The sequence below is a fragment of the Stenella coeruleoalba genome, assembly GCF_951394435.1.
Source record: "Stenella coeruleoalba genome assembly, chromosome: 12".
Taxonomy (NCBI): Eukaryota; Metazoa; Chordata; class Mammalia; order Artiodactyla; family Delphinidae; genus Stenella; species Stenella coeruleoalba.
The window spans coordinates 35,361,369-35,389,162 of record NC_137158.1 but is presented as its reverse complement, the minus strand read 5'-3'; the positions used below and the strand labels follow the sequence as shown (position 1 = coordinate 35,389,162).

General features: G+C 35.4%; 1 long non-coding RNA gene across 1 annotated transcript in view; it reads right to left on the bottom strand.

Annotated features, from left to right (window-relative positions):
- LOC307195332 overlaps nt 1-19,418 on the bottom strand; it is a 65,688-nt gene extending 46,270 nt beyond the window's left edge. The window contains exons 1-2 of the long non-coding RNA XR_013830806.1: nt 19,048-19,418; nt 17,892-18,023 (exon numbers count right to left, since the gene is read on the bottom strand). This is a non-coding gene — a long non-coding RNA (uncharacterized lncRNA). The remainder of the gene's footprint in view (nt 1-17,891; nt 18,024-19,047) is intronic.
- Between the last annotated feature and the right edge of the window lie 8,376 nt (nt 19,419-27,794).

The window sequence follows — 27,794 nt, the reverse complement described above, 5'->3', positions numbered from 1 at the left end:
TCCATATTAACTGGTAATGGAAATAAGAGACAAAGAATGAAGTTTAGGGTTTTACAGGAAAAGATGGCAAAAAAATAATGAAAATACCAGAGTTGGCACAACACCTCTTCCAAATAGCAAAAATAAGCACAAAAAGGAAAATTACAGTGAATGATTTAACATTCGTATCAGTTAGGGTTCTCTAGAGAAAAGAACCAATGAGATACCAATATTGATATTGATGATTGATAGACAGATAGATCAAGAGATTCATTATGAGAATTAGCTCACACAATTATGGAAGCTGACTTATGCTTTCTCCAAGCTAGAGAAGCAGAAAAGCAGGTACTATAATTCAGTCTGAGTATGAAGGCCTGAGAACCAGGGGAGCCACTGATGTAACTCCTAGTCCAAAGCCAAACACCTAAGAAACTGGAGGAACATTGGTGTACCTCCTAGAGTCCAAAGGCCCGAGAATCAGGAGGCCTGATATAAGAGAGCAGGAAAAGATGGATATCCCAGCTCAAGAAGAGATAGCGAGAATTTATCCTTCCTCCACCTTCTTGTTCTATTTGAGTCTTCAATAGATTGGATGATGATTCTCAATACTGTTAAGTATGAATCTTCTTTACTCAGTCTAGTAACTCTTTAGAAACATCTTCACAAACACACCCATAAATAATATTTCACCAGGTCTCTGGGCTTCTCTTAGCCAAGTCAAGTTGGCTCATAAAATTAACCATTAACAATATTAATTTAAAATCCTAAAGAAATGTTTATTCAACAACTCTAAGTTTATTCAACAACTTTAAGAAAGTAATACATCACGAACAACTGGCATTTATGCTAGTAACACAAGCTTGGTTTAATATCTGAAAATCTATTAAGCCAACATGCCATTAATGTATCTAAGGGGAAAAATCATATGATTATCTCTAAAGATGATGAAGTCTTTGACAAAATTAAATACTTGCTCCTCATAAAAATATAGCTAGGAAGATACAAATTGATACATATGTCCTTAACAAGATAAAAGCAAGAAAAAATAGTTATAAAACCAGTATTTTATTTAACAGGGAAAAAGAGGTATTACAACTAAAATCAGAAACAAAGATGCCAACTAAGACTTTAGTATTTAAAACTGTATTGGTAATACAGAAATCTAGAAAAATGGCACAGATGAACTTATTTGTAGGGCAGGAATAGAAAAGTAGACATAGAGAAAGGACATGAGGACACAGCGGGGGAAGGGGAGGGTGGGACAAACTAGGAGATTAGGTTTGACATAAATACACTATCATGTGTAAAATAGATAGCTAGTGGGAACCTGCTGTATAACACAGGGAGCTTAGTTCGTGCTCTGTGACAACCTAGATGGGTGGGATGGGGGGGTGGGAGGGAGGTCCAAAAGGAAGTTGATATAGGTATACAAAAAAATAAATAAATTTTAAAAACTGTATTGGAAATATCTGCCAATCCAATTAGAAACAATAAATAAATTAGTGTCTCAAATTGTAAAACAGGAAGTACAACTTTATTTGTACATAATAGGATAGTATTCTTGGAAAGCTCAAAGAATCAATAATACATTTGTCTCAAAAATAAAATAATTTACTAGAGTAGGAGAATAACATGAACATACAGAAATCAAAAGCCTTCTGACTCATAAACAACAACCAGTTCAAAGACATAATGGGAGAAAAAAAAACCCTATTAATTATAGCACACCAAAGATGAGAAAACTTAGAAATATATGTAAATATGCAAACTGTATATGAAGAAAACTTTAAAATACTTATGAAAGACACAAATTAGGCTTGAACAAACAAAACAAAATATATTATTCTTTAACAGAATGACTCAGCATCATAAAGGTGACTCCTCTCTAAGTAATTTTATGAATTTAACACAATCATGATAAACATGCCTACAAACTTTCATGGATCTAGACAAGCTGATTACAACTGTGTAATAATAACATATAATTAGAAACATGGGGGCAATACATACACAAGTTTAAACATTCTCTAAAGCCATGCTCCTCAAAGTAGTGTGGTGTTGGTGCATAAACATAGAAATAGACCAATGAAATAGAATAGAATGTCCAAAAACAGAGCTAGTTATTAAGGGACATTTGATATATTATAAATATTACATCTGACATTACTAGGGCATAAATTTACTTCTTAATAAATGGTGTTTAGGTAACTATTGTACAGTCAGTTGGGGAAGGATACAAAATATTAACTAGTTTAGAAAAGAGAGAAAGCAGAGTTAGAAATATTAGACAGAAGGAAGATTAGAATGAGCTCTTTCATGCTGCATTGTGACATTAAAAACCTATTTATACATATATACACAGTTTTATATTAACTATTTGTGTATATACATATACTCATATACACATAGATATGGGCACCTTGCTGCCATGCAAAACAACAAGAAAAAGCAGGGAAATGCACATAAAATAATGATAGCATGTCAATGAGACAATGAAACCAACTTGAAGGACCTCCCAATAGTCAAAGCATAGAAAATTTGAGCATCAAAAGAAAAAATAATTGCAACAACTTTTCTGAAAAAACAAGAATCTATAAATGTGTACTGATAGAAATGAATGGGAGAAAAGGGAAAGATCTCTCTTACCATTTAATGCTATAATGATTTCGTATGAGCAGATAATTGAAAGGACCCACAAGACTTTGGAGAGCATATTCACAAAGATCTTTATAAAGTCAAAGGATACAGAAAGAGTGTGCAGGCAAGAATCAATAGCCTGAGAGACTTCCAGGCACAGTTCCCCAGAATTATTCTTATTCACACATGATGTATTCATCTCTGGAGTATAAACCTTTATAACCTGTTTGAGGCATCTTGGTTTTAGAAGAGCTTCCCAAATGTTCCCAGTGGGACCTTTTATGCCCTTATATAGTTATACAGCCAAGCCAAGCCATGTAACATGTTACACCATGTGTAAGTGATCAATATGCAAACTGGCTTGGTGACACCTGGAAAGTTTCAAACTTTTAATAGCACATTATAAATCATTAGTTAGCACTCTCAATCTTCTCTTAGCCAGGAATCAGTTTGAAACTTCCAGGCATACCTGGAGATAAGCACTGAGCTGTCTTAGACCAGCTGAAAATAATTTATACAGAAAACTGATATAAAGAAGGAATGATAGAGTTAAAAATAACACCACTTAGCAACTATCATAATAATTGAATCAGACAAAATCATGAGTGGGAGCTAATCTAATGGGTAAAAGTTTAATGAGGAGCAGGATATTTACATATTCTCAAAGTAGTTCCCGCCAAAGTACTTTTTTTTTTTAACAAGGAGGAACTAGCAATTTTACAGTGGATGAACCTAGCTGATACCACCTTAGGCAAATCATCAAAGTTAACATCATCAGTAATGGAACAAGGTGACAGCATGTGCCCCCTTATCAGTCACTGAGAAGGACACAGCATCACTTCTATGATACTGCTGTCAAAAATGCATTATTTGAATGGAATCGTTAGCAAGTGTGAATCAAAATGAAACTGAGGGACAGCCTACAAAATAACCGGTCTGTAATTTTTAAAATAATGTCAAGCTCATGAAATCTAAAAAAAAGGCTAATGAATTCTTATAGAATAAAGGATACTTAAAGAAACACAGCAAACTAATATAGATTGTCTGAACTGGAATCAGCACTGGGAAAAAATAGCTAATAAGTACATTAATAGAAAAATCAATGAAATTTGAATATGTACAACTGAGTTAATAAAATTACTGTATCAGTGTTCTAATTAATGATTTTGATAATTGTACCATGGTTACAGATTCTTAGGAGATGTATTCTGAAACATTTAAGGGTAAAGGTATAGAATGTTAGCAGCACGATATTAAATCTCTATCTATATATCTATCTACCTATCTATCTGATACATCCATGACCCATGCTCACCTACATAACTGAATTAAAACATAGTACTATGTGTGCCCTCAAGTACTGATTTTCTGGCTCAAAATTAAGCAATACTGAAAATATTCAGAGGGTTAAATGAATGATATTTAGTATGACTTTTCAGTTTAATTACACAAGATAAAATAACAGTGCTAAGCACTGACGTTTTAAAGTCTTAATGAGTTACAGTAATAATAGTTTAGGTAGCCCTGACCATTTCATTACTTAAGTAACATTAGATGATGGGAATGCAGAGAAACGACCATGGTTCCCATCTTTTAAAGAGGACTGGAACATATAGGAAATCAGATTATTCAGTTTAGCCCAACTAATTGAAAAAATGTTCAACTGCTAACTGAATTGTTGTTGATAGTGTTGGCTAATTTTAGGGCTTTAAAAATGAAATATATTAATTACATAAAGATATATTTGCTATGAACTATTATTGATAAATCAATCCAAATTCCTTTTAAAGTGAACTATTTAAAATCTCATTTTATGAGAGGAAAATGAGTCTTAGAGGTTTTAGAGATCACCCCACTAGCCGTAAAAATATCAGGGAACAACATTTTGTCTGGTTCCAGTACCAATGCTTTTAATCACTGTTCTATACTTTTTTATTTCCAGTAAATCCTACAGTTCATAAAATGTGAAATGTTGTGAAAATGATGCTGTGACTGCTATGGACTTGGATGTTAAGAGACCTAGCAGCTCCCACTTTCTCTCTGGGGATCCTGCTGCTATGCTGCAAATAAACACAGCTACACTATTAAATGGAAGAGCACCAAGGTGTCAGACAGGCAAATAAAGTCTTCAAGGACCTTCCAGCCCAGCTCAGCAAAATGAAGAACACAGTCAAAAAAAAAAAAAAATTATTGGGCTTCCCTGGTGGCGCAGCGGTTGAGAGTTCGCCTGCCGATGCAGGGGACACGGATTCGTGCCCTGGTCCGGGAAGATCCTACATGCCGTGGAGCAGCCGCGCCCGTGAGCCATAGCCGCTGAGCCTGCGCGTCTGGAGCCTGTGCTCCGCAACGGGAGAGGCCACAACAGCGAGAGGCCCGCGTACAGCAAAAAAAGAGAAATTATTGCGTTTATCTAAAAGAACTAATCTATTTTACTAAACAAATTGAATCTGTACTCCCATTTTCCAATTTTCCAAAATAGGAATATTGGTCGAATTAGGTAATATAACAGCTTAAACGACAGGTTTATGGAAATTACATGCATGTGGGGAGAGAGTGAGAGCAAGAGCCAGACTTTCAAATCACAGTGCTAGTAAATAAGAATTTAGAGTAAGAAAAAATTGAAGAATGGATGATATCCCTTCTTATGCATAAATTCTAGTTAAGTCAACAATTTTTGGTCATGACATAGGTCTAAGAATAATTTTATCAAAGTCTATTTGAGATATAAGAAACAGAAGACTCTGAAGAAGATAGCATCAGAAAACTGTTTTCTGCTCACGCTTCATATGTCACACTTATCTCTAGGACAGAGATCTTAAGATGATTGTCCTTTCTCATCGTTTAACAATATGGGCTCACCCAAGACAGAGGGGCCAACTGAGGATAGAATATATCCCATCATCTCCATCCTTCTTATCTGTATATTTTTTGCCTCACAAAATTTTTTATGCCAGACAAACTATTTATCCTCAACCTAAATGAAAAACCAAACCAAACAAGACAAAAACAAAACTTCCATGCATTTGAATGTGGATTGAAAACTGATATTCTGAGAGAGAGAGAGGGAGAGGGGGAGAGAGAGAGAGAGAGAGAGAGAGAGAGAGAGAGAGAGAGAGTGTGTGTGTGTGTGTGTGTGTGTGTTTATGCCTATGTCTGGGATATTACTCATCTTATTTAGTAGTACCTTTTTTCTCCCTAAGGAGAGTGTTTTCTATTTTTATTTGCAAATTTGGGATGATAGCATAAACATCAATTTTTATTGAGAATTTAGGTAATTTTGTACATTCTGCAAATTTAATTAAAGCAATATTTCCAAGTAGTAACAGAGAGTATAATAACTTGGGATGATTTAAGTACCACTTGATAGCTCAAACTACTCATAAAAGAGTACTTTGGAATATTTACAAAAAATATATATCTTATAATATGTAATATTCAATAATATAACCTGAAAATTTTCAGCCCTTCTCAGTCTTTGAATAAGATCTGAGTAAACTGCATATGTTTAGAACTTTCAAAATGGCAAATGATGCTCAAAATTTCATTGGTTTTAAGTTTTTGTTTAAAAGTTGTGCCATAGGGCTTCCCTGGTGGCGCAGTGGTTGAGAGTCCGCCTGCTGATGCAGGGGACGCGGGTTCGTGCCCCGGTCCGGGAAGATCCCACATGCCGTGGAGCGGCTGGGTCTGTGAGCCATGGCCGCTGAGCGTGCGCGTGCTGAGCCTGCGCGTCCGGAGCCTGCGCGTCCGGAGCCTGTGCTCCACAACGGGAGAGGCCACAGCAGTGAGAGGCCCGCATACCGCAAAAAAAAAAAAAAAAAAAAAAAAAAAAAGTTGTGCCACATATTTAACCAATTGGAAAATGTTCAATAAATATAAAAATACTGTCAGCAAATAATGTGAATATAAGGATTTTCATGAAAAATACTATGTAATTAGACAATATAACTCAGCTATTGAGGAATATGATTAAAATATTAATTGTTTTTATCTAGTGACTGATTAGTCAGAAAACAAAAAGAGAAATATTTTGAAATCACAAGTCATTTTAGAGAAAAGATTCTGATAATTCATCTAATGAAAGTTACACTGAATTTTATTACAGAATTACCATGCTATCTGGAAGAAATGTGAATTGGCTTTGAATGGTCTGAATTTGGTATGTAAAAATGATGAAATGTGAAACCATATGAAGTGATTACCTCAAAATGAATTAAAACAAGACTCACATAGGAAGGAGGGAAATTATAGATTCCTTTTTTCCAGCTTTGGAATAATAATTTTTTCTCAATTGTATTGAGATATAATTGACATATAACATTGTGTAAGTTTAAGGTGTATAATGTGTTGATCTGATGCACATACATTGCAATATGATGACGACCTTAGCATTAGCTAGTACTTTCATCACCTCACATAATTATCATTTCATTTTTGTGGTGAGAACTTTTAAGATCTACTCTCTTAGCAACAGAAAAGTATAAATTCTAATAAAAGTTGGTTTATAAGATAAGTATAGGAACTGTGTTTATTGTTTTTAAAAGCAATAAAGGCTGGCATATTCATAAAAATCACATTCATCATAGTATAATTTTAAATCATGATTGTTCTAATTGAATTATGAGAATATCTGTAAAGCTATATCAACTTTATTATAAAGTTTTACTTATGTGATATTTTAAAAAATCTAAACTAATGACATGAAACATTTACTAAAGAATATTTTTATCCATTAATTACTTTAATACAAAAATTTAATACTTTAATTTAATATTAAATACAAACGTATTTAATATTAAATACTTTAATAAAGTAATTTGATTACTTTAATCAAATTGATTTATTAAGTACATATTTTAAAAATTTACATGTATGCATATACACACATACAGAAATGTACTACATATTGCAACATGTGCATTATTCTGTACTTAAAGCTTTAAACCAGTAATACATGTATGTATAGGTATGTATATATGATATTTTTTTCAAGTCATATTTTAACCTACTTACATTAAAAATATTGATGCTTAGCAGCTTTAGGTATTCGATAGCAGATATAGAATATATCCACTAACATAGAAAGTTTCATTGGATAGTGTTAATTTTGATTAACACTGGGCAAGCATTTTTTTTGCTGGGCAAGCATTTACACTGAGTAATTACTATGACAAAAAATACTTGAAGAATCATCTTTGTACAAGAATTTGTGCCCATGTATGAGCATTTCACCAGGGCACATACCAAAAGTAGAATTATAGATTTATAAAAGATTGATATTTGAAACTTTGAATAATAACTATCAGCAGGTTGCCTTTCGAAGAGGCTATACAACATATACAAAAGTATATGAGATCATCCATTTAACCATAACTCTTCTGATATTTGAGTTTTAAAATATTTTCACGTATTAAATCTGATGCTCACGTAGTCTACTTTGTAAAATGCTTTCCACACTTAGCTTCTGCAATCAATACTGTCCCTGATTCTCTTCCTGCTTATCTATATTCCCCTTGTTTTCTACAGTGCCCCTTTCTTCTGGATGTCTTTAAAATGGGATGTTTACCTCAAGATTTTATCCATGGTGCTATTGTTTTACTACTCTGCACTCTGCTCCGTGTCAATATCTTTAGGTATATAAAATCCTTTTTTTTCCCCCAAGTTTATACTGCTATCTCTAAATATCTCCTAATGGACAGTCCCAGACTAGAATGCATGCTCCACATTAATGAGGGGAAGATTGTCTTTTTTCTCATCTTTTTCCTCAAAGCCTATCACTGTATCTGGCACATTGTAGCCTCAAAATATACAGCATATGATGATTGACTAAATGAATAAACAGTGGAAGATAGAAAATTTAATAAGAATAATCTTAAAAATCTATACTTGTTCACTGGTTTATCAAAGTAGGTATTAATCTTCATCCTTTGCCATTATCCTGATTTGATCAATTTCATACTGTAATGATTTTCTTCCTATAGTAAGAAGGAAGAAAATCACTTTTTCCTTCTTCTCTTCTTCTCTCTCTTCTCATCACACCAAATCTCCTTGCAATTTTATTGCTCCTGTACTTTCTAGGCTTGTTTTGAACATATATTTTGGGTATATAATATTTAGGTCAGATAAATAAGAGTAGGGTGAAATTTGACTTTTAACTGAGGCTAATCAGATTTAACATTTTGCCACTGATGCATAACAAAGTTTGCAGTATTTCATATAGTATGCTCTTAAAAATTGAAAAATTCAAATTTATGTTATAAAAGACTTGTAGTAACAAAGGCAGGAATTCTCCCATTTGCTTTTCTATATTTGAATTTAAAAAGAATAAAATCTTCTAAGTAATAAGAGAAGTTTTTAAGACATCACTAAGATTAAAGATTTTATAATAGGAAGATTATACTGTATTATCAAGGGGGTCTCAATCTAGGTACATGACCCTTCAAAAACAGAGAGATGTGGCAGAAGTTAGTGAGATGCATAGAAGGCAAAATCAGAGTGATTCCAAGTGTGAGAACTCAGCACACAATAATGGGCCCTATGATGAAGGGGACATTGTTGAAAGAACAGACAGAGGCCTCAAGGAGCTAGGAGTGGCCCTCAGCTGACATTTAGTAAGGAAACAAGGACCTCAGCCCTACAACCACAAGGAGAAGATTATTCTGCTAACAATCTGAGTGGGTTTGGGATTGGGTTCAATCTCAAAGCTCCCAGGAAAACAAAAAAACAAGCCCTGCTAACATGTTGATTTTAGTTTCGCGAGACACATCCTAGACTTCTGACCTACAGAAATGAAGATAATAAATATGGAGTTTTTTAAGCCACTAAACTTGGTAACTTGTTATTGCAACAACAGAATGCTAACACCGTTACACAAGACCACACGCAGAATAAAGCAAGCATCTCTTTTCTTATCCAGTTCAAGAACTAGAAACAGAATGACTTGGAAGGACTAAATGACAGGCAGTATTCCAGACACATTTCTATTACAACCCACAGGATGGATTGATAAAGTATATCTCAGAGCTTCTGGACACAGATCTGCTTAAGTTTCAGAGCATTAGACCCAAGCATTGTTGGTGTTTATGCCAGGATTAGTTGAAACAACATTTTGTTCTAAAACTTTCTGGACTTTCTCCACAATTTTCAGTAATTGGTACACCAAGGAAGTCAGATAATAAAAACAACTACATATTAGCAGGGAACTTAGTGCATCACCAAGGAGGTAAAATCTGAAAATAAGCCTACTTAATGCTGGGAAAAAAACACTTTGAATGTGTGAACTCTCCTTTCAGAGTCTGATATTAAGAAACTGTTCTGTATGTTGATGTATTTGTTTATTAATTTTGTAAAAAAATCTTATCAAGTATGGAATAGTGCTCATGAGATAATTAAATATAAATATATGATCAGGAAAAGTCAGCTATAAGGTGCAAATAAGGAGCAATTCAAATAATGAAATGTGTGATTAATGAAATCATCTTTTATACGAGGACATTTATCAAAAGATCATAACGCATTTATGAGGAATGCAATTGCTCAATCAACAGAAAGAAATCAAGCACTTACTCCTCCCTACAAAGCACTATGAAGAAATCTTGAGGGCTTCAAATTTTATTGGAATTTTAATAAAAATGATTCCCTTATATTCCTTTGATTTATTTCCTGGTATAATATTATGAATTCTAATTTATTGTTCATTTACCTTTGGACTTACACTATACTTCATATATTCTGAAGTTTGTAAACCAATACATTGTTGTTATGCAATGTTTATAAACCCTGTATTCTCTAAGTTGGTCATGGTTTCCTTGCTTCTAATTATTTGTTAATAATCATCACCCAAACCTAGGAGACAATTGTATATAGGGTAATCTAAATAGGCAGAACACTTCTCTTCAAAGACTCATTTCATAGTTCACAATTCTTCCTGAACTCTTAAAGTAAATAGGAGCAAATACACAATATAACATAAAGCTACAGCTACAGGTCATTTTAACTTAGAACAACCTGTACATATTTTGAAAAATTAAAATCAATATGTGTATGTACCTTAAAACTTAAAGACACAATTATATGAATGAGAACACTATAAAAAAGGATGGAGTGATGAAATTTTCTGGAAATAAGAAACACTTTGTATATGTATAACTGATTCACTTTGTTATAAAGCAGAAACTAACACACCATTGTAAAGCAATTATACTCCAATAAAGATGTAAAAAAAAACAAAAAGAAAGAAACACTGGTTCACTATAAATTGGAGAGATCAGGTATCTGAATGCTACCTGATTAGAATAAGGGTTGGGCGGTAGAGTGTTATAATGATTAAGGCAATGTCTATCACTTGTAGCATGAGCATGTGAAACTACACAGACAGCAATTCACATGTACATTTACATGATGTGGTATGAATAAACAGGAACATTCAAAAGAAGAAAGCAAATTCAATGTAAGAGATAGGAGAAAAAAAAAAACAACCAGCAGAAAAAAATGAGAAAATTATTTCTGATTAGATGTAAAAATTCCTAAAGATAAACAAGTACTTGTTTGATTTCTATTTATCTTATTATAATGATTTAAACATAATTGAGTTACAATGACTAAATATACGCAACAATTAATAGTATGCTCGCATATGGCATTACACATTTATTACCTTAGATATGTTTGTGCCTATGGAGTACTCTTGTTTTAGCAAATTATAAAGATGATTTAATTTCCAGATTCCAAAGTTTAATATATATTATTTGTGACATACCTCTGCATAGGGAAACAATAAAAGAGGAGATAACTGATGATTCAAACATAGTTGTTATTATATATTGTATTCTCTAGATTTAGTAACTGTTGCCTAAGAAAATTAATTATTTTTATATAGGAGATATAACTTTGTTTTCTTCCCTAGAATAATAAAGTATGTAATCTTAGCAAAGCAAAGCATGGAGAGTAGAGGTAGAGATAGTCATGGTTGAAGCTGTGATCTAGGAAAACAGGAGATAATCTGAACAGGTATAAAGCAGGAGAGTCTTAACACACACTCTCAAGACAAGGAGACTATAGGCTAGGTATATGATCTGATAACGTAATATACATAATATATAATTTCTATTATTTGATTGGTGTATTAAGAATAAAGAAGCTGGATATCTGAAGAGAAAGTGAAAAGTGGCATACTTGCATAAATCTATGACTCCAAAAATTATTTTTTCTAGTCCCTTGGTAATTCAATACACCATGAAATTTGAGGTGAAATTCAGCAATGATAAGGAAAAACAAGAAAAAATAGGGAGATTTTATATGCTTTAGTTATAGTTATATTTTATAGGTATCTTTGAAACAGTATAAAGCATGTTTTAATATGAGAAATCAAATTGAAAACTGTTAAATTTACTTAATGGCAATTAAGTGGCAAAAGTAGTCCAACAACAACATATAAGTTCTATATAACACTAAGTTCTCAATTAACAGAGATGTGAAATGGTCTGTATGTGCGATATCCAGCTATTGTTGCATACTTGTTGAACCCCATATTAAACTAGTTAAAAAATGAAAGCATTATATTTAATAATTTTACAGAAAGAGAACCAGCTGCAGTTCTTTCATAAAGGTATATAATGGGTTTGTACCTCAGTACAGTTGGAAGACTTGATCATCATTTACTGATGATTACTATGGCCCTGAAGCAGTGCTTTATCAAAGATGGTTAATAGAGAGGATAACATTCCTCGCTGCTAGCAAGCTTTCTCAAAGAACCTTCATTGGTAGAGATGAGTAACATAGTGAATATTAGTCTATTGTTTTTATCCAAGAGGGCAGCAGAGACGAATGGCTTTGCCTCTAACCCTTCATTCAGGCATAACACAGAATCACTCCCTGAAGACTGTAGGCTTAAGTAGTCATCATCGAAATTTTCTTATCTTGGTTCAATGAACATTGGGCACAAGAGATTTTTGCAAAAGTGATAACCTTTTGGGTAATAGCACTACTAACAGATCTGTATTATTTTTTTCATTGTTTGTATCTGAGACTTTGCAAAATATGCACAAAACACATGGATACACCCATATACACACACACATGTTAAAAGCAGATGACATTATTCTCAGTGCAAAATTTTCATACTATTATACTTAATTTCTAAAAAGTAAGAGAGAAAAGGCCTTCCCAGAAGGAAGATGTCTTAGCTGTCTCAAAGTCAATACCTATACCTACTCTTCTTTTTCCCCCCTGGGCACAAAGAAACAACTTTACCTCTTTTTATCAAAAATAAACATGTTTATCTAGTCTTGACTCCATATCCATCCAACTTCAAAGAACTTTACATTTACTATCTCTCTCTTTATAAGAAGGGGATATTTATAGATGTAGGATTTCTGGAGAAAGGAATATAAATTTACAAATAATTTGAGTGTAATTATCAACTGCCTTCTAAAAGGTTGCTTCATTTTATGATCCCAAAAATAACCATGACAGTTTCCTTTTAGGCCATATCTTTAGTGTTAAAATAATTGACTTTTTTAAAATGTGTGATTATGTGGAAAATGTCAACTACTTGCCATTCTGTTACATTTATCTTACTACAATGGTTCAAACAATTGTTCATACTTTTCCTGTGAATTGCTTTTTTATATATATATTTTTTAACTTATTTATTTCAAAGAGTGCTTCAGGTAAGAGTCCTTACAATCAAATATATATATACACATATATATACACACATATATGCATATATGTATATATATATATGTACACACACACACACACACACACAATATTCTTTAAATTTACCAAAGAAGAATCCAATCTTGAATTTATTTCTATTAACCTCCAAACAATATTTTAAGATCTTGGAAATAAGAATTAACCCTTTGTGCCTTACTTTTCTCCTCTATAAAAGACTAAATGAATTAATATATTCAACCCACTTAGAATAAAGATTGGCAGAACAGAAGCACTTAATAAATGTTAATAATAAAATACTAAATATTTTATCATTACCTAAAAAGCAGTTAAATAATTTTTTTCTTCTTTGGCTCAGTTCTTTGAAAATATTTCTTTTTTTTATTTTAAGTTGGCACTGGCTCTTTTTCCCTAAAACAATATTTATTTTTTTTAATATGGACCAATTTATTAATATTTAATTTAATGGCATCTAGAATTTGAGACTTCAAAGACTTTATCATCACAACTATGTAACACAACTATGTAAGTGTTCCCTCATATTTTTCTGTTATATTAAAATTTGATTTATTTTCTAGTGAATATTTACACTTCTTTTTGTCTAGACTACATATTTATGAAAAATATATGAAATATGAGTCTACTTGCTTCTTTATATTGTTATCCAGGTGTCCCAAGACCTTTTAGATATTAAGACAAAGATTTTGATAGCATATTAATTGATAGAATTTTCTTTATTTTTTAGAAAAATGACATAATTGTAAAATGACTTTGTAGCAGATGCTTGAAATCCCAGTTGAATTTAATGCCAAATTAGAGCATTACAACTTGGATTTTGTTGTAACCAGTAAAATAGGCAATATCTGAAACATTAAGCCAATTTTTTCTATGTTTTCTAACTTAAAGTCCTCCCCTTAAACTGTGTGTAAGGAATTCCAAACTGCATGCCACAAGAAAGGATGTCAGTACACAGAATAGATGACAAATTATTTGAATATGATTTTTTACTTTGAAGATAAGCTTTTGAAAACTCATGGCAGAGACAACAGTTTGAAACCAAATGATTTTCTCAAAACCATAGTCATGGGAAACTTACCAAATCTACAGAACATAAAAGTGATGGGAGAGGGCTTCCCCTGTGGCACAGTGGTTGGGAATCCGCCTGCCAATGCAGGGGACACAGGTTCAAGCCCTGGTCTGGGAAGATTCCACATGCCGTGGAGCAACTGGGCCCATGCACCACAACTACTGAGCCTGTGCTCTGGAACCCATGAGCCACGACTACTGAGACCGCGTGCCACAACTACTGAAGCCCATGCGCCTAGAGCCGGTGCTCCACAACAAGAGAGGCCACCGCAATGAGAAGCCCATGCACCGCAACAAAGAGTGGCTCCCACTCGCTGCAACTAGAGAGGGCCCACATGCAGCAACAAAGACCCAATGCAGCCAAAAATAAAATAAATATATTTAAAAAAATAATTGGAGATGGAAAGTGTCAAAAAGCAAAGGAAAAGATAAAACATGAAAAAAGGGAATATAATTAATTTTAATAATTTTGATTTTTGATAATATTGTAGTTTTATTTTTAGCAATAAACATATAATTATTTATTTATGGTTAAATGGTTATGCACATACATATTATACATCTTAATATATAGAAGATATTTTGGAATTTTACACACTTATAAGTAAATCTCTGTCCATATCAATTATGATTCAATGTGTAAGGAAAAGAAATAGTAGTTTAGTTCTATATTCTTAATATATATTTATTAATCTTCCACCCTGACAAACATGTAACTATGTTTAAATTTTTAAAAATTAAGTTAAAACATTTTACCAGTTTTATGTCATTTTGTATTTCTTTGACTATTTGTGTTATTTAAATATTTTTCTTTTCTTTTTTACATTCTGTGAAAGTATTTTTAATAAAGTATAGTTGATCTACAATATTATATCATTTTCAGGTGTACAATATTCAATATTTTTATTGATTGTAATCCATTTAAAGTTATTATAAAATAATGGCTATATTTCTCTCTGCTGTACAATATATGCTTGTTGCTTATTTATTTTATACATAGTAGTTTGTGTCTATTAGTTTAGTACCTCACTCTCACTTCACTCCCTTCCATCTTACCACTGTTAATCACGAGTTTGATCTCTGTATCTGTGAGTCTGTTTCTGTTTTGTTACATATATTTGTTTGTTTTATTTTTAAGTTTCCACATATAAGTGATAACAGAGTATATATCTTTCTCTGTCTGAATTATTTCACTAAGAAAAATACTCTTCAGGTCTGTCTGTCCATGTTGTTGCAAATGGCAGAATTTCACTCTTTTCTATGGCTGAGTAATATTCCATTATATATTCAGGAATTAGGAGATTTTTTCTTTTAGATGCAAAAATGGACACACGTATTAAAATATTGTTTGATGTAATGAGAAGTTTGCATATAGCACTTCTGCTGCATGCCAAAATGCCATGGTGTCTGCAGGAAAAGTACTATTGTGATTTCTTTAGTTGGGAAAAGAACCAGCTGCCTTTCTCATGAAATATTATTTTTAATTTAAAGAATTACTGACAGAAGAAAACACTTATTATTCAGAATTGGGTATTATACAATAATTTTCTTCCAAATAAATGGTTACTTTAAGGAAAACAAATGATGATAGTAGGTTTTTGCCAAGGTAAAACTTGAGTTGAAAAATTTTGAAAAACTGCTACAATGAACTTAAGAGCTCTGGATACTTAAGGACTATACTGACAAAACTGATGGTAATGTTAATTAATGGTTTTTTTTTAATTATTTACCATAAAATATATCAACTTTGACAGATCTACATAACTGCAAGAACTAATATTTTCCAACTGACAAAAATACAATGTTACAAAATCACTCATGAGTAAAAGACCAATTCAAAGTGCAAAACAGACCAATGGATTATAATATAACAGATTATAAAATTGTCATTGATATGGCTTCTGATTTCATTTTGCAACTAACTTTTAAGGAAATATCGCTTATCAAATTATGCTGTAGTATACAAGAAGAATGTCACAAGCATCTGAAAACTAATAAATGTGCCTCCCTTTTCTAAGTGCATATTTGAGTGAGGCCAGGTTTTCTTCACACACAGAACAACATATTCCAACAGACTGAATACAGAAGCAGATTTGAGAATCCTGCTGTGTTCTAATAAACTAGGTATTAAAGAGATTTGAAGCATTATAAAAGATTGCCACCTTTCTCATTAATTTTTGTTTTGGAAAATTTAGGATTTTTATAAAAAATAAGATATTTCCATTTCCATTAATAATTTCTTTTGCTATTTTAAATGAATTATGAAACATTTGTTTTTTAAGTGTTATCTTCTAATATGATACATCTTGATAGATACGAGCCAAATAAAAAAAGCTATTTGTGGTCCACACCAATTATTGTATAAAAGTGTCCTGAGGGGCTTCCCTAGTGGTGCAGTGGCTGACAGTCCACCTGCCGATGCAGGGGACACGGGTTCGTGCCCCGGTCCGGGAAGATCCCACATGCCGCGGAGCGGCTGGGCCCGTGAGCCATGGCCGCTGAGCCTGCGCGTCCGGAGCCTGTGCTCCGCAACGGGAGAGGCCACAACAGTGAGAGGCCCGCGTACCGCAAAAAAAAAAAAAAAAAGTGTCCTGAGATCCAAAATATGACAAAAACCACCCAAATAAATAACTAAATTATGGTGAAGAGGAACCACATTATTCTGAATGGCCAGTTCACTGCAAAGTTGAAAAGATCTAGTACAAAACTACCTCAATACAAAACTTTGCTCTGCAGCTTACCTTGGACAGTTAGTTTAGTGACAGTAATAATGCCAACTCTCAAGTTGCTATAAGAGGAGTATGCCAGGTATATATATATGAGTGCTTTTTAAAAAGAAAACTAATTAGCTGTTACTGTTATGCATATTGTTTGCAACTGTTTTTCTGTTATTGGGTATGGTCTCTACTCATCCTGAATCACATGACTTGAGTTTGGTATGGGGGTTACATAAAAACTTTGAGAAAAGAGGAAGGAAATAACAGATTTGCCTATTAAAAGTGAGAACTACATATTTAAGTTAGTATATGAGTTCTGAAACTCTAAATGAAACTAAACACATTTCTTCCACTGACCCATTTTTAATCATTTAAAATTCTATAACTTTTTCCTCCAAATGCTATCTAAACTTTATCCCTGAGCTTGGGTATGAAATAACACCTTCTTGTCTTAATAAACAAAAACAATGGCATGTTAAAATTTGTCTCTAAAGTCACAGCATAACAGAACACTTTACAGGAAATAATAACTCTTTTATGGTTGTAGACTAAAAAAGAAAATTCTGAAGGTAATTCAAATAAAAGACTCTACTGGTTATCTAACTGCCAGCTTCAGATACTGCTATTAATTTGTAATTGCATGTCAGTTAGAAGGAATAAAACCAAAGAACAGAATTCTATCACGTGGATTTGTATGCTTCCCAATTCAGTGATGGTTTAGTTCAAGCTGGCAACTGTAACAAACAAGCCTCAAAACGTATAATCAATCAGAAATGATAAAAGTTTATTACTCACTCAAATGAAGTCCAAAGTTGGTGTTCTGTATCCGTGACTGTCCCTCGTGCAAGCAATCATTTGAGCACCCAACTCCCTTCATTTTGTAGTTCTGCCATTTCAAGAAGTGCCTTCTAAGTTTCCCATGCTGCTCTGCATGAAGATTGTGAAAAAAAAAATAAGAGTATAAAGATCACACATAGGAGAATCTTATGAAGTGGCATACATGATTTCTGCTTATACTCACTGCATCATCTAGAATTCCAACTTGTTCCTGCATTTTACTAAAATGAGGCTGAAAATCGGTATAGTTTGTGGGTCAATGATAAAGGGAAACAGGTTTGCTAATACAATGATTATACTTGTTCATTAACTAGATGAAAGAAGGAAGACACCCCATAATCATGGACCTGATAAGATTTTTCAACATTTTTATTTAGGTTGAAAAATTTGGTATCTACATGGGGATGAGGTCATATCCCTAGCATAAAAAAAATTAGTAGTAGCATAAAATTCTAATGTCTGTGTAGCAGTATTTCTATTTTGGATTGTTTAATAGCTGTCTCAGGCTAAAAGCTTACTCTTCTAAACCCATGAGAGTAATAGGCTGTGGGGGAATAAAAAGATGAGATTTAGTCCCGTTGGCCTCATTCAAATACTAAAAATGAACTGTTAACTCAACTTTGATTTATCAAGAACTCTTTTGGGTTTAAATCACTGTTTTTATAGATGAAAAGTTTATATAATATACTACAGGCTCACAGTTTAATGATATATGTATATAGATCAAAAAGAATGAATGAAATGGATCTCAAACGTAAGAAATGTACTAATGTAATTTTTGAATGTGCTATAGTACATTATTATTTACTCATTAACCATGGGTTACAGCCTCGTGTTATCTGAAAACTTGCTATGCAACATATATTCAGGAGCAGGTTATAGAAGAAAGCAAGGAATTACATTTAGCACACAAATATGGCATCTTGACTTCTTATTGAAAATTTTATTTTGGTAAATTTTTATGTCCTTTCTTATAAAGATGTCTCATTTTTTCAGCCACTCCTAACATTCAATATTGAACCATACCCCATATTTTATTTAACCAGTTTGTTTCCAATATTTTCATATTACAAAAATTCTACAATAAATGTTTATCTATCTAGTACCTACTTACCTTATTATTGGAGGCTGGGGATTACGCCATTCCTGAAGGTCAGCATAGTTCAACATGTTCCTGCTCCAGCAGCGTAAGAGACCCTTATTTTATTTCTTGTACAATTAAAGCATTTTCAGTCTGGTGAGTGTTGACAATGCTATTTCCTCAAAAAGTTCATAGATTCTGGTCTAGTTGTTGCATTTTGTTATATTCAACAGCACCCTAGTCAGAACTTTGCCCTAGAGGGAGACCTTCAAGATGGCGGAGGAGTAAGTCGCGGAGATCACCTTCCTCCCCACAAACACATAAGAAATACATCTCCATGTGGAACAACTCCTACAGAACACCTACTGAATGCTGGCAGAGGACCTCAGACCTCCCAAAAGGCAAGAAACTCCCCACGTACCTGGGTAGGGCAAAAGGAAAAACAGAGACAAAAGAACGGGGACGGGACCTGCACCAGTGGGAAGGAGCTGCGAAGGAGGAAAAGTTTCCACACAGTAGGAAGGCTCTTCGCGGGGGAGGCTGAGGGTGGGGGAGGGGGGAGCTTCGGAGCCGCGGAGGAGAGTGCAGCAACAGGGGTGCGGCGGCCAAGGCGGAGAGATTCCCACACAGAGGATCGGTGCCGACCGGCACTCACCAGCCCGAGAGGCTTGTCTGCTCACCCGCCGGGGTGGGCGGGGCTGGGAGCTGAGGCTCGGGCTTCGGAGGGTGGATCCCAGAGAGAGCACTGGGGCTGGCGGCAGCGTGAACACAGCCTGAAGGGGGCTAGTGCGCCACAGCTAGCCGGGAGGGAGTCCGGGAAAAAGTCTGGACCTGCCGAAGAGGTAAGAGACTTTTTCTTGCCTCTTTGTTTCCTGGTGCGCGAGGAGAGGGGATTAAGAGCTCCGCTTTAACGAGCTCCAGAGACAGGTGCGAGCCGCGGCTATCAGCGTGGACCCAGAGACGGGCATGAGACGCTAAGGCTGCTGCTGCCGCCACCAAGAAGCCTGTGTGCAAGCACAGGTCACTGTCCACACCTGCCCTCCCGGGAGCCTGTGCAGTCCGCCACTGCCAGGGTCCCGTGATCCAGGGACAACTTCCCCCGGAGAAGGCACGGTGCGCCTCAGGCTGGTGCAACGTCACGCCGGCCTCTGCCGCCACAGGCTCGCCCTCCTACCGTACCCCTCCCTCCCCCCAGCCTGAATGAGCCAGAGCCCCCGAATCAGCGGCTCCTTTAACCCCGTCCTGTCTGAAGGAAGAACAGACGCCCTCAGGTGACCTACATGCAGAGGCAGGGCGACATCCAAAGCTGAGCCCCCGGGAACTGTGAGAACAAAGGAAAGAAAGGGAAATCTCTCCCAGCAGCCTCAAGAGCAGCGGATTAAATCTCCACAATCAACTTGATGTACCCTGCATCTGTGGAATACCTGAATAGACAATGAATCATCCCAAAACTGAGGTGGTGGACTTTGGGAGCAACTGTAGACTTGCGGTTTGCTTCCTGCATCTAATTTGTTTCTGGCCTTATGTTTATCTTAGTTTAGTATTTAGAGTTTATTATTATTGGTAGATTTGTTTATTCATTTTGTTGCTTTCTTCCTTTTTTTATATATAGATATATTTTTTTTTCCTTTTTCTCTTTTTGTGAGTGTGTATGTTTGTGCTTCTTTGTGTGATTTTGTCTGTATAGCTTTGCTTTCACCATTTGTCCTAGGGTTCTGTCTGACCGTTTTTTTCTGTTGTGGGTTTTTTTTTTACTTTTTATAATTTTTAATAATTTTTTAAATTTTAATAACTTTATTCATTTTTCTTTCATTTTTTCTTCCTTTTGTTCTGAGCCGTGTGGCTGACACGGTCTTGGTGCTCTGGTCGGGTGTCAGGCCTGAGCCGCTGAGGTGGGAAGGCTGAGTTCAGGACACTGGTCCACCAGAGACCTCCCAGCTCCACATAATATCAAATGGCAAAAGCTTTCCCAGAGATCTGCATCTCAATGCTAAGACCCAGCTCCACTCAATGACCAGCAACCTACAGCGCTGGACACCCTATGCCAAACAACTAGCAAGACAGGAACACAACCCCACCCATTAGCAGAGAGGCTGCCTAAAATCATAATAAGGTCACAGACACCCCAAAGCACACCACCAGATGCGGTCCTGCCCACCAGAAAGACAAGATCCAGCCTCATCCACCAGAACACAGGCACCAGTCCCCTCCACCAGGAAGCCTACACAACCCACTGAACCAACCTTAGCCACTGGGGACAGACACCAAAAACAATGGGAACTACGAACCTGCAGCCTGTGCAGAGGAGACCCCAAACACAGTAAGATAAGCAAAATGAGAAGACAGAGAAACACACAGCAGATGAAGGAGCAAGGTAAAAACCCACCAGACCAAACAAATGAAGAGGAAATAGGCAGTCTACCTGAAAAAGAATTCATAATAATGATACTAAAGATGATCCAAAATCTTGGCAATAGAATGGAGAAAATATACGTTTAACAAGGAGCTAGAAGAATTAAGAGCAAACAATGATGAACAACACAATAAATGAAATTAAAAATTTTCTAGAAAGAATCAATAGTAAAATAACTGAGGCAGAAGAACAGATAAGTGACCTGTATGGTAAAATAGTGGTAATAACTACTGCAGAGCAGAATAAAGAAAAAAGAATGAAAATAATGGGGGACAGTCTCAGAGACATTTGGGAGAACATTAAGCACACCAACATTCGAATTATAGGGGTCCAAGAAGAAGAAGAGAAAAAGAGAGGGACTGAGAAAATATTTGAAAACTTCCCTAATGTGGGAAGGGAAATAGTCAATCAAGTCCAGGAAGCACAGAGAGTCCCATACAGGATAAATCCGAGGAGAAACACGCTAACACACATATTAATCAAACTACCAAAAATTAAATACAAACAAAAAATATTAAAAGCAGCAAGGCAAAACCAGCAAATAACATACAAGGGAATCCCCATAAGGTTAACAGCTGATCTTTCAGCAGAAACTCTGCAGGCCAGAAGAGAGTGGCAGGACATATTTAAAGTGATGAAAGGGAAAAACCTACAACCATGATTACTCTACCCAGCAAGGATCTCATTCAGATTCAACGGAGAAATTAAAACCTTTACAGACAAGCAAAAACTAAGAGAATTCAGCACCACCAAAACAGCTTTACAACAAATGCTAAAGGAAATTCTTTAGGCAGGAAACACAAGAGAAGGAAAAGACCTACAATAACAAACCCAAAACAATTAAGAAAATGGTAATAGGAGCATACATATTGATAACTACCTTAAATGTAAATGGATTCAATGCTCCAAACAAAAGACAGACATATTCTGGCTGAATGGATACAAAAACAAAACCTGTATATATGCTGTCTACAAGAGACCCACTTCAGACCTAGGGACACATACAGACTGAAAGTGAAAGGAAGGAAAAAGATATTCCATGCAAATGGAAATCGAAAGAAAGCTGGAGTAGCAATTCTCATTATCAGACAAAATAGACTTTAATATAAAGACGATTACAAGAGACAAAGAAGGACACTACATAGTGATCAAGGGATCAATCCATGAAAAAGATATAACAATTGTAAATATTTATGCACCCATCATAGGAGCACCTCAATACATAAGGCAAATGCTAACAGCCGTAAAAGGGGAAATGGACAGTAACACAATCATAGTAGGGGACTTTAACACCCCACATTCACCAATAGACAGATCATCCAAAGTGAAAATAAATAAGAAAACACAAGCTTTAAATGATACATTTAAAAGTTCTGGTTACAATTTTTTCCTTTTCCTTATATATTCTGCTATTTGAGTTTTAAGTTTATCTTGAAACTTAGAATATATTTTTGTGTGTGTGTTAATTAACATATTTAATTTCTAGGTGTTAGGTTTTTCAACTTCCAGCATTTTTTCCACCTAGATTTTTTTTAAGTCTTTATTGAATTTCTTGCAATATTTTTTCTGTTTTATGTTTTGGCCTCAAGGCATGTGGGATCTTAGCTCCCTGACCAGCTGAACCCCACCTCCAGTATTGGAAGGTGAAGTCTTAGCCACTGGACCATCAGGGAAGTCCCCTTTTTCACTTAGATTAATTTCATATCTGATATCATTATGACATGAATATTATCTGTAATTTTAAAACATTTTTTGTAATTTATGAAGATTTTCTTTGTAGTCTAAATAATGATCAGTGTTACATGCACGTTTCATGGGTGCATGAAAACATTTCTCATCCATTGTGAAATACCAGGAAGTTTAATATTTAAATTGGATCTAACTAATGTTCATCACACTTTATTTCCTTGAAAAATATACATATTAGTATGGAGAATTTATATACCTGATGCAGGCTTCTTGTTATGGTGGCTTCTCTTTGTTGTGGAGCATGGGCTGTAGGCGTGCAGGCTTCAGTAGTTGTGGCTTGTGGGCTCTAGAGCACAGGCTCAGTAGTTGTGGTGCACGGGATTAGTTGCTCCACGGCATGTGGGATCTTCCTGGACCAGAGCTCGAACCCGTGTCCCCTGCATTGGCAGGGGGATTCTTAACCACTGTGCCACCAGGAAGTCCCTGTGCAGCTTTTAACTTTGCTTTCATTCTTTGTAGGCATCTTTTTTTGCAACTCTGCCATCTCACAATCCTCTCTCTCACACACACACACAATTTTCAGAATATTCTGCTATTTCATCTTTACAACCTTATTTTATAAAGGAGATTGTTTGAATAATTTTTTAATTGATGGTAATATATTAAGTTACAGTTTTCATTTCCCCTATGCCACATTTACTTATATTCTTCCACTGCCATGATTTTTTCCTCTTCTTTTCTTTTATCTTGTAATACATATATTATTATAACTAATTCCTATTTTATTGCAAGGATATTAATGATTTCTGAACAAATTATTTTCTGGATATTCATATATGAATAGATAACTTCCAGAATGAAAGAATTTCTTCTTCTGACCTTCTCTTTAGTGTGGGCTCTTTTAAGTTTTCTGTCTTCGTGGTCAGCAGATATTACTCACAAAGACAAGTCACAATGGAGAACGTCTCTTCATTTTCACTCCTCTCCAGTCAGAAGCTTCTTGAAAAAATATACATATATATTTTTTATAAGATTCCCTATATAACCCTGCCTTTCCTCCTTCTCAAGAATTGATACCAAAATCTGATTCAGGAAATATAGCCATCTAGCCTGCATATATGTTTTCATGTTTCCAAAGAGGTAGTATTAGATTTTTTTTTTTTTTTTTTTTGCGGTACGCGGGCCTCTCACTGTTGTGGCCTCTCCTGTTGCGGAGCACAGGCTCCGGACGCGCAGGCTCAGCAGCCATGGCTCACGGGCCCAGCCGCTCCGCGGCATGTGGGATCTTGCCGGACCAGGTCGCGAACCTGTGTCCCCTGCCTCGGCAGGCGGACTCTCAACCACTGCACCACCAGGGAAGCCCTGTATTAGATTTTAGTTTCGGATTCTGCTATTAATTTAAAGAATAATGTTTTTGTTTGACTTAATTTATGTATTTAGCGATGAATATTCCCTCTGTCTTCCCACAGTCTTGAACTACACACATACTTGCAAAGATACATGAATGTACACATAAATACATGCATGCATTTGAAATACAGATATCTCCTAGTCTCACAGATGATGGCTCTTTTATTTTTCTATATACCTTGTTGCTTTTGGATAGTTTTTAGAGAAGAAGGAAACCATCATCTTTATTAATCAGTTGATTAAAACTAGAATAAAAGTTATACTTGTAATCTTTAATTTTAGTTTTTAAAAAAAGAAGGTTATATTATTATAATCTATAAGTCTGTCAAAAATGATTTTACCAAAGATCTATAAAGCACCAGAAAAAGTTATATAGGTAGTTTGAAAGAAAGCCTGCAGTTTGATGCTGCTGGTAATTAGGTTTTGTTGTCTGGGCCACATTTTTATTTGACTTCACACATTTTCATTTGAACACCAACTGTTACAAAGCATATGGACTTCCATAGCAATCCCATATGCTACATAATGGCTGGCTGCTATGTATTTAAGATTCAGACAATGATGAGATTTCATAACGATTGTGAAGTAGGAGAACTTTAAACTTTTTATCTAGTTTAATGTATATTTTAGAGACTCTAAAGTACAGAATTATGCTGTTTTATTATGTTAGGTTGTGTTCCTCCTTATGTGCTTTTGTAGTTTGAGTAGGAATGTTTATAAAATATTATAAAATGTAATACTCTAAATGAGAACTATTTTGTATTAAATGCAAATAATTGGAATGCCCAGCCGTATTTTCATTTATGAATAAGAAGATCATTTTTTGAGAATATCACCAAAGATAGAAGACCCCAGCCTCCATCCCTGCACAAAGATCAACAATTAGATAGTTATATTGAAAAGAAATAGCTCCAGCAATGCTCAGGAGTCCAATTAAGAAACTTCAGCAACACAGTGGAACAAAAAAACTGAGAATAATTGCACTAAAAGGAAAAGAAGAACAGCTTCATTTTGCCTGCATCATTTCTTTACTCAGGCCTGTACTGCTCAATGCCAAGAGGGAACTCCATGGCTCAAAAGAGTTCCCCAAGCCAGGAAAGTGAGAGTGGGGTGAGCAACAAACATCTGTAGCTTTTGGGGGCACTGCACAAAGAACTTGCTTCAACTTTTACTTCACCAAGAAACTGCAAAGCTGAGATATAATAAAGATGACTTGGAATAAGGAAGAAAAGAAGGGCAGGGTCAAATAGTATCAGCCATCAGCAGGAGTAACTGCAGTTCCCAATGGTCTCCTCTCACTGCCTAAGAAACCAAGGACCAGTATAGCCTTCGTGGAACTCTTGGAGATTTTAACACTGAGGTTGTCCCCAGTGAAATTTTGTGTTTGCAGACACTAGCCACCTCAGTTCCTCCTCACTCTCTCCCCTCACCTCATGCGGGAGCCCAGGATCCATACTGGCAACCAGCCCCAGCCTCTGTGGCTGCACAGTGAAAGATGCCATTCTAGACCCCTGTGGCTGACCTACACTGCTGTGCTTGCATTGGGGAGTAGCCTCTACAACTGTGCACTTCCTGTCATTTGCCTGGCTCCTGTTGCTGACCTTCACTGCTGTGTGCATACCAGTGACAAGACCTTGGAGCCAATATAGATCAATGGGACAGGATTGAAAGCACAGAGATAAACCCATGAACATGTGGTCACCTTATCTTTGATAAAGTAGGGAGGAATATACAATGGAGAAAACACAGCCCCTTCAATAAGTGGTGCTGGGACAGGGAGATCAGCTCAGTGCTTTGTGACCACCTAGGGGGTAGGATAGGGAGGGTGGGAAGGAGGGAGATGCAAGAGGGAAGAGATATGGGGACATATGTATATGTATAGCTGATTCATTTTGTTATAAAGCAGAAACTAACACACCATTGTAAAGCAATTATACTCCAATAAAGATGTTAAAAAAAAAAAGTGGTGCTTGGAAAACTGAACAGCTACATGTAAAAGAATGAAATTAGAACACTCCCTAACACCATACACAAAAATAAACTCAAAATGGATTAAAGACCTAAATGTAAGGCCAGACACTATAAAACTCTTAGAGGAAAACATAGGCAAAATACTCTATGGCATAAATCACAGCAAGATCCTTTTTGACCCACCTCCTAGAGAAATGGAAATAAAAACAAAAATAAACAAATGGGACCTATGAAACTTAAAAACTTTTGCACAGCAAAGGAAACCATAAACAAGACAAAAAGACAACCCTCAGAATGGGAGAAAATATTTGAAAATGAAGCAACTGACAAAGGATTAATCTCCAAAATTTACAAGCAGCTCATGCAACTGAATATCAAAAAAAAACCCAATCCAAAAATGGGCAGAAGACCTAAATAGACATTTCTCCAATGAAGATATACAGATTGCCAAGAAACACATGAAAGGATGCTCAACATCACTAATCATTAGAGAAATGCAAATCAAAACTACAATGAGGTATCTCCTCACACCAGTTAGAATGGCCATCATCCAAAAATCTACAAACAAAAAATGCTGGAGAGGGTGTTGAGAAAAGGGAACCCTCTTGCACTGTTGGTGGGAATGTAAATTGATAGAGCCACTATGGAGAACAGTATGGAGGTTCCTTAAAAAACTAAAAATAGAACTACCATACAACCTAGCAATCCCACTACTGGGCATATACTCTGAGAAAACCAAAATTCAAAATCATGTACCACAATGTTCATTGCAGCTCTATTTACAATAGCCAGGACATGGAAGCAACCTAAGTGTCCATCGACAGATCAACAGATAAAGAAGATGTGGCAGATATATATAATGGAATATTACTCAGCCATAAAAAGAAACGAAATTGAATTATCTGTAATGAGGTGGATGGACCTAGAGTCTGTCATACAGAGTGAAGTAAGTCAGAAAGAGAAAAAAAAATAACATATGCTAACACATATATATGGAATCTAAAAAGAAAAAAAATGGCTATGAAGAACCTAGGGGCAGGAAGGGAATAAAGATGCAGACCTATTAGAGAATGGACTTGAGGACATGGGGAGGGGGAAGGGTAAGCTGGGACAAAGTGAGAGAGAGGCATGGACATATATACACTACCAAATGTAAAACTGATAGCTAGTGGGAAGCAGCCACATAGCACAGGGAGATCAGCTCAGCTCGGTGCTTTGTGACCACCTAGAAGGGAGGGATAGGGAGGGTGGGAGGGAGGGAGATGCAAGAGGGAAGAGATATGGGGACATATGTATA